Raw genomic sequence first — 9,614 nt, forward strand, 5'->3', positions numbered from 1 at the left:
TCCGTGCTGGTGCAGAGGCTGTGAGACAAAAATGACACCCTGTTTTAATATAGTAACCTTTATGATCTGCTCATCTTGCAAGATGGTATTCAGTATTCTTGAATGAGTTGGTGGCTGTTCGATCCAGCGTCAGTGCAACAGGGAAACACCAACACGTGTCACAGGCGACACAAAGAGTGATATTAACTGACTTGCATTTATATTGTGGGAAAGGACTGCGGGACTAGTCTAAACTTTACATGAATAAAGAGACAGAGCAGGACTAGGATTCTAACTGTTCTGAGGTTACTAGCTCCTTATTTTAGTGACAAATCTGCCTTAAATCAGTGAGTCTTTCTTGTTGTGGTTGATGTTGTCCTTGTCTGTTAAGTGGAGCATTGTCTGAAAGACACTTTTTTATTCTTTTTACTCTTTTTATTCTTTTGTGTGTGTGTGTGTGTGTTCAATCAGTATTTTCATGCTTTCCGTGTGTCTGTAATGCTTTTATTTTGTAAAGCCCTTTGGTCACCTGTGGGTTATTGTAAAGCGCTAAAGTTACATTATATCATATTACACCACAAAGACATCCCACAAAAATCCACTTATGTGAGCCCTCCTTTCTCTGACCTCGCTGTGGTAGTTGCTGTTGGCATGGTCACACTGACCGGGCCAGTTTATTTTAGTATCTAATTAATTTAGACTGTTTGGTTATGATCTAATTCTTTATTCATGCGTACAGTGTCGTTAGAGATGCGATGTGTTTTGTCATCTCCGAAAAAGAATGACATTCTTCTGGTAATTGAGATAAACATGGTGGAACTTGATGGATGTTTTCAATACATTCATTTCCTATTATACATTAGGGTAGTCTGCATTAAACTCGGTTCAACTTTTCATGCAGATATGAATCAGTAAATACTGAGTGAGTAATAATGTACTGTATAGTGCAATGAAATCCTCATAACACCTTTACAAACTGCATCAAATAAACCCAGGAGAAGATAAGTTTGTGTCAACACATTTTCCCAGTTATGAAAAATGCTGACATGACACAGGTGAAATAAATGTGCGGCAACCTTACATCTCCGGGCATCCCAGATGCTGACTAATTTAAATTTACACGAGAAAGACTTAACAGATGTAAGTGTAACAAAAAATGTGACACGTCATCTTCAGGGTATTTTTGTGTGACATTTTCACGGCTTGGTGATTATGTCTTACAGAGCACAATCAAAATCTGCCTGTGATGAAACTTGTGATGAAAATTAGCCACTTGAGTTAACAAAGTGACCCACCCGCTCCATATGGTGTTTTTCAGCTGAGCGGAAGGAAATATGCAAATATGAGTGAGACACTGGAAGGAGTGAGTGTTGTGAGACAGCAGGGGGCAGCCACTGACTGCACTGGATCTCAAGGGAGTATCATTTTTTTGGCACAATATGCAAATTGCCTCTTCGATATTTCTTCGTCGGTTGACGTATAATGAAAGGTTGCTGTAAGGTCCTTGAAGGACAGTCATGAGTAGAAGAACAATAAAGTGAAGAGAATGAAACACGGGGGGAAATGGCAGCTGATGTTTGAACACTGATTTGATTGACAATTCTGTGTGGTGTTGACTTGCAGTCTGGTTTCTACCTTCAAACTCATGATGCCTGACATCTGGCTTTGCTGTTTTGGGTTATTTCATAGATTATACTACATTAGACGAGGTTTAAATGGAATGAGTTGATGCAAAATCTAACATATAGTGGACATAATCATTTTGGGCGTAATGAAGGAGACACAAGAAAGCCACTCATGAGGAATGAGCTGGCATTTCAAAGCGTAAAAAGTCACTTGACGTTAAACACTACATTTTCGTGGAGCTGGAATTGACTGGCAGTTAACATGTGCTGGGACTATAATACAGTTTCATTTCTCACGCGAGTGCCAGACTGGAGAGGTCTAAGAAGCACGGCATATCTTGTTGTGCGTATGCTCATGATTCACAACTAATCTCTTGCAGAGAAATAATCATCCCGCTAATGAAAAATGTAGTCTATTCAGGCTAATGAGAATCACTTGCTCAGCTGAGGGTGAGGCATGAATAATGCGATTCATCTGCCTTAGCAAGACCAGCCTGGCCGCAGAACATTAAGACCACTGAAGAAAATAAATGGCTTGTTTTCACAGTTCTATCCCCTGATATTATTCAGTGTACGGGAGATACTTCATCATCATTAACGACGCTAACGAGTGTTATGAGTGTTGCTCTGAGGAAATTGTGTATTAAACCACTTACTCCACATGTACGGAAACAAATGACAGAGACATTCAAGTGTTTTTATTGCTGACCCAAATAGCCAAGGCTATGGACAGTGATGTGTGTAATCATGACCACAGGACGTTTTCTAATATCTCTGAGGATCCACCGGCTTTCCCTCTTTTGTGATTTTGAGACATGTATTGGAAATTATTGAACGTGTAAGCTTAATAATTACATATAATTACAATAATCATATGGTGGTGCCTTGACTTTCCCCCTAGACCATATTGAGGTTAAGTTTTATTTTTATTTTTGTTTATGAACAATTAACAAATCTTGGATTTATGCATTAGCAGAGGGGCTTTTACTTAAATTTGATATTCATTCCAAAGCCTTTTGGGTAATACTCTCTCTCTCTCTCCCTACATATACACACACACACATATATGTATATATATATATATACATATGTACATTATATAACATACTAAGACCAAGTAGTCCTATTATGCAATTTTTGGCCCAAGAAGATATTTCCATACAGGATTATACCGGATTATGGTCATTAAAAAGAAGGTAACATGCTTTACTCAAACACCAAAAAGGACTGAATTGGTTGTAATCCTTGAACAAACTGAGTGCAGAGGGAATGGATATGGAAAATGGATGCCAAGAAGACATACATAAGTTTTGTGTTTCCTCTAAATTTGAAGTTGTTTGCATCACTAATGCATCACTGCTTCTATCCCACTGTTGCTCCTCCAGCATCAAAGACAATCGTGATGTAATGGCTGTGGAGTGATACTGCAAGGGGAGCAGAGGGCCTGCAGGCGGATCACAAATAACACTGTCCAAATAAATTCCAGCAGCGTGGAAGCTCTATGTGTGTGTGTGTTTGTGTGCGTGAGAGAGAGAAAAAAAAGTAATATACAATATATAATAGGAGAGAGACAGGACGGGATGCTGGTGTACAGATCTCACGCTGTCCTACATCAAATTATGGCTATACACTGAAGCCCTAGAGGCGAAATGGAAAGTTTTTGTTGCCGCCGTAACTCTATAATTGGTGATAGTAGCTTACTTGGTTTGGTTTCACAGTTCAGAGGGGCATTTCCACCACGTTCTCTGCTTGTGTAGTATATTAGAAACATGCGCTGGAGTTCAGCACACTGCATTTAAAATATGCATTTCATTTGCAGAAAACTGTCACTTTGTGGAAAATCTCATTAATGCACGAGTTTGTCACTTTGTGTGAAGACTATTCACTCATTATTATGATGTCTGATCACTGTTTGTTCCCCTTTAGTATGCAGCGTGTGTGCAGTCGTCCTTTGTGGATGACAACTTACCTTTAAAATAAAGGATCAGTCAGAGCAGTGAATAAGCTCTGGACTTAGTCTGGGATTGATGAACTTACAGAGTCCCTTTCATCCGTATTTATCCAGCAAACCTCAGTATCCAACCAGGTGATGTCGTGTCTTTTTCTCAGTGAGTCCAATTCATTCTTCAGTGGCATTTTCACCCTCTCATCATCTCCAAAACATCAGCCGCTTTCCTGTCAAAAGAGCCTCAGCATTTCACCAAGAATTTCTTTGCCCTTGTCAGGTTGTCACTCATGTCTCTCGTCTCAAGTTCTCAAGTAACACCAGCTGGATTTAGCAAAGAAAAAAAACTCTTCTTCACGTCATCTTCAGATTATTTATGTCACTTTGTCTATTATTTTCTCATTAGAGTTCTCAAACGTCCTCAGATCTGTCTGCTTCCGCTCTTGTACTTCTTACTCCTTTCCGTGTCTCTTTCTTCTTTTTTCTATTTCCACCTCCTTTAAGCATCATTTTTATCCTCTCTCTCTCTTTTCCATCGCAGACATCTTTCAGCTTCCCTCCCTCTCGCTCTCCCTCTAAATCTTCCCTCATTTTTGTCTCAGTTTGGACAGGAAGTTTTAGCACGTGCTTATACTCTGCTGTGTCATGCACGTGCACAGTCGAGCGCTGAGCACATGTGAACAAAAAAACGCTCATTCCAAATATGAGCAGGCACACGGCGGTACAAGCACAAACCATACATTAAATGTGTGATTTACTGTGTGGGTCCATTAAGTTCTCCACCAGACCAATAAATATTGCCATATACATAAAGCATATGCTCAGAAAATGGCTGTAAAGTGCTGTTGATTGTGCCGGTTCCTTCTCGTAAAAATGAAGACAACCTCTTTTAAGTAAAGCAGTTAATTACTTTGTGTATCTTATTCAAGGGGATTTTAATAGTGTTGTAAATTAGAATGATATTTTTGGTGATTTAGGCAACAAATATTGTATATGATATTTCACTACTTGCTATAATTTCATGCGGGGAGTAGGAATACGTTCAAATTTGTCAAAGGTCAAACTATTAAAGCGAGACACTAAAGGTATTTTTGTCATAGTTTCTCAGTGGGTACAATATAAAACATAAAAACGTCACCCAGTTTTCTTTGAGATGCTTCACTCGTCATTAAAGAGGCAACTTCAGCTGTGAAATGTCTTGAAGCTATTGACAGTCCAGTTGCTTCTGATTCAGTAACTTTTGGATTATCTACTGGAACTAAAAACAGACGCTGCACTGATGCGAGGAAGTGCTTCTCGTGATTCTTGGCATTTTCAGCCCAGGAAACGAGCAGTTACATCAGACTTGTCCACACTCCAACCGTTCACTGCCGTCGCTGCTGTAAGTTGTGACGTAGAATCTGTCTGACAATAGTTTGAATGGAACGGACATTTATTTATATTTAAAAGTTGCCCACTGGAGGTTTAACGTCTGTTAAAGGGCTCAGCTACTTCTCATTGAACTGGGGTTACGGTGTGAATGGCTGTTTCTATATTACAAGAGACTATATTGTGTTAATGTTGACAACAATGATGAATTTTCCACTCCAGTGTTTTGTACAGTTACTTTTTCACTGTCAAAACCCTGATAGTTCTACCAATGTTGTATGAAGACTGAATAACAGTGCCGTCTCTTTAATATTACTTGTAAAAATCTGACTGTGTGAGTTGTTGATGCGTTCATAAATATCATCCTTTTTCACATAAAAATAGTAGAAAATTGCGTGTCCTCAACCAAGGAGGGATATGTGTGTGTGTGTGTGTGTGTGTGTGCTTGAGTATAAATGTGAATAAAACAGTGATTTATGGACTAGAAGTGGAAGACGAAGCCCGAAGGCCTTTAAAAAATATTACTCAGTTATGACATGTGTCTTTGCAGTGAAACACCTCATAAACACAATCATCAATCAGAGTTTTGTGATCAAATCACTATAGTGTGCGAGTGATGCGTTCAAATAAAACACGATATCTTGGACCTTTCCATCGTATTCGGCTGAATTTAACAACAAAACACATCAGACGTAGTAGTGAGTGATTTGATGATCTTTTCATCTTGACACTTGTTTTTGCTAAAAGTGGAAAATAAATGAAGACAGGCAAGATTATCTGCATGCGTGCATGTTACAGGAGGAGGTTTCTTACAGGAGGAGAGTTCACCATAAAAAAAGAAAGAAAGAAGAAAAGCGTCTATCTTTTATTGGAGGTTTGTTCTACATATATTACATCAAACCAATACCACATTTATTTCCAGCCGTCAGGCAGCACCAGTGTGTGTGTGTGTGTGTGTCTTTGTCACAGGTGATGAATGTGTCTTGACAAAAATAAATATAAGCAATTGTGCAAAACGTTTGAAAACAAACCAGGGTATATACATGTAAATCTAAGTTTTATGCTAAATGCTTGTCATTCGTCTCCTTTAAACTGCTCCTCAGACTGTGTTTTGTGTATCAGTTAAACACATCTGCGTAAACCACACACACACACACACGCGCGCGCGTGCCTGATTAAATGTTTTATTCAAATGTACGGTTGAGTCTGTCTCTCTGTGATGTGTCCCTGGACCCAGCGCTCCATCCGTCTTGCAGGATGAGACACTTTTGTGTCTCCTGGTTTCCTGTCTAGAGGATCATCATCACTCACAGGCCCGTCCGTGTTTCTCGGAAAGATCCGGAAGAGCGGACGTCAGGCAGAAGAGTCATGGATCAACCTGTTACTGGGGACGACCAGCACAAAGAGAAGGTGCACGATCAAGACAGGAGTAACAATTACACACACGGACAATAAGGAGAGTGACTGTCAAAGTCACACATGGATTATTACATCCAGAGGTGGAAAATATTCTACTCTAAGTAAAAATACCACTATTTTGATACGGTTTTACTTAAGTACAAGTAAAAGTACTGGTCTAAGCATTTACTCAAGTTAAAGTAAAAAAAAGTATTTTGTTTAAAATTACCTTTTTTTTAACAAGGTTGGGGTTCTTTCTTGTCTCGTGTAAAAAGGACAAGGGGACACAAATCTCACATGAATTGTTTATTATTAAGGCAAACCTTAAATTAAAGTGCTGACAAAATAAAACAAGTAAACACATAATGCATCAGTAAAAATGGGTCAAAGGTCACAAATGCTTTCACTTTCTCACTCACTCAGGGGTTTCAATTAGCACCAATTCACCTGTCCTCATCATTCACCTGTCCTCGTCGTTGACCTGTCCTCATCTTTCACTTGTCCTTGTCATTCACTGCCAAAGTTAGCAATGCATGAATTTTTATTTAGTTATTTTTAAATTCAGGCCAACATTTGTTTTTTACTCAGTAACAGATATGACCTACTCAACTGCAGTAACGTGTATAAATGGAATTCATTACTTTATACCTCGGATTACATCACATGTCACAACCCTGTTTTAACTTTGAAATAAAACAAAAGATGCAAATAAAGCAGTAAAATACAACATATACATAACATGAATAAACATAAACATATAAATAAATAAATAAAACTTTAGAATGATCTAAAAATGTAAATAAAACACAACACAGGGTGGAATAAAAAGGAGCAAGTTAAAGGCTAGACTAAGAAGATAAGTTTTAAGTCTTCTTTTAAAAATATTTAGTGAACTGTGGCGTCCCTGATATCTAAGAGGTTGTGTGCTCCAAAGTTTAGAGGCGTGAGTAACAAAGGCAGCATCCCCAATTTTCTTTCTTTACCGTTGTGGGTAGGCTGTGTCGACTAATATCAAACAAACATTTTGGCTGGTCCACACAACCTTAATGAGCTTTTTGAGGATTAATGGTTGGGGTTGGAATTAGGTTTAGGGTGCAGATTAGGGTTAGGGGCTAGGGAATGCATTATGTCTATGAGGGTCCTCACAAAGAACGCAGTATCAGCGTGTGTGTGTGTGTGTGTGTGTGTGCTCAGCAGGTGAAGTGTGAAACTTTGTTTATGTCAAGAACAGTGTGAATATGGATGATAGATTACAAATGACAGTGGTCTCTATTCTTTTCACTGCACTCCCTCTGTCCTCTCAGAGTTTATTTGTCAGGAATGTGAGGGTGGACGCACTTGACAGTGGTGGCCACTTTTCTTCAGAACTTTGCACAGATTGTTTCAAACATCAGTCTTTGTTAAGATGCACGTGCAGACGTGACAGAAACCACACCTCTTACCCTCCACACCTCTTGGAAACCATTACCCTCCACTTCAGAGTATTTATGTTCAGCAGAGTGAGACTTAAGCTCTGCACCTCCTGTCTGTTTATTGACCCCAGAAGAACATTACTGTACTTCAGGTGCATCACATTCTGCTAAGTGATGCTGAGAACGCTGTGTCTGAGATTCGTGCCACTTAACAAAATAAATCACCTGGTTCTTTGCACAGTAGGTTAGCGGTGCATGGTTGGGCAGGATCCTCGTACCTCGTCCTGATTCAGAAGAAGACTCCACTCCCAACAAATCACAACAAACACCATTCTGGCAGGAAGCTGCGTTGTTCAAATATAGTATATCTATATACCAGGCAACACATATACCAAGCAGTATTATCAGGCAACTGCTTTCATAAAAAGTAACCATAGTGAATAGCTCTTGTGCCCCAGGACACCAGCTCAGTCAGGGACAAGCGAACAGAAGAGCATTTTACTGGATCCTTAAGATCCAGAGAGACAGCAGGGGTGGATCACTGCTGTAAAACGAGCTTGAAGTGAGTGCAGAGGATGGAGTGATGTTCATATCAGAAAGAGCATCCCAACATGCCAAGTGTTTCCCAAACCCTGGTCCTCAGGGAACACTGCCCTGCATGTTTTAGATGTTGCCCTGCTCCATGTGTCCTTGAGCAAGACGCTTAACCCCATGTTGCAGCGTGTGAATGCGCATGAAAGATGTGTGAATGGCAAAACCATAGTGTAAATACAGAGCATTACCAACTCATTCTTCTTCTGATTTGATTTGGTAGTAACGAGTAACAAAGATAGTTAGAGGAAATGTAGTGGAGTAAAAGTACTATAAATAACAAAGTAAAGTACAGATACGTGAATTTTGTACTTAAGTACAGTAACAAAATATTACAACACTGCTTTCATATCTTGTTTATGACGTCTAAACGTTCTCTGATGTAGGACAAGAAAGTTTATCAAAAAGCTGAAGATGCCGGAATACTGTGGGTCGGTCCTCTCCACCTGTTTCCACAATTGTGAAAAGCATCACGTGGCATTGTAAGGGTCAGATATATTCAGTCTTTTTAAATAATGCGATATGTCGCTCGATGTCTGTAGAATTAAAGTGTGCAGTGAACTCTTGACAGCTTGTGACCAGCACATTTATGCAGAAGGTCTTCTTCCCTCTATGACAGAGGAAACAGATTGAGTCACATACTGTCTGGAGCTCTTCACCTGGCTCCCGTCAGCCTCTTTAGCATTCCTGGTTTTCGCAATAAACTCTTTAAATATGTCTTGTCTCCTTGTCTTTACGTTAGGTTCAATAAATCGACTTCTTTGTAACAAACCTTTCTTAAATCCAGACAATAAATGGCCACACGTTTGTGTGCATGAGTGCAAACATGCTCTACGACAGGCCCCAGACATGTTTTACACATTAGTGACATAGATGCTTAAGTCCTTTTTTGGAATAAAAACAAGTTAGACCATTTAAAGTGCTAGATAATTCTCTATAGTATACTGCGTCTGCTGTCACATCTACACTGTGATCCCCACAGACGACTGTTTAACTAAATGTCACACTTGCAGAGCAGGTACACAGACAACAACAGAGACTTGGTGATTTGCCTCAGACGCGCTGTTTAATTCAGCGTCAGCCTGACGAGATACAGGCTCACAGCGCTGTCAGGATGACAGAACCACGGACACGTAGAAACACACTGTCACATGTAAACATTTGTGACTCGATGCCCTGGATGTCCAGTCGCGGCAGAGTGGTAAATGATGTTTTGTCACTGTTGTTGTTGATAGGGATGAATATCACAAATGAATGATTTAACACGTGGTCTGCTCAATGCTTGACTGAACACTG

This window comes from Solea senegalensis, linkage group LG9 (genome assembly GCF_019176455.1).
Source record: "Solea senegalensis isolate Sse05_10M linkage group LG9, IFAPA_SoseM_1, whole genome shotgun sequence".
Taxonomy (NCBI): domain Eukaryota; kingdom Metazoa; phylum Chordata; class Actinopteri; order Pleuronectiformes; family Soleidae; genus Solea; species Solea senegalensis.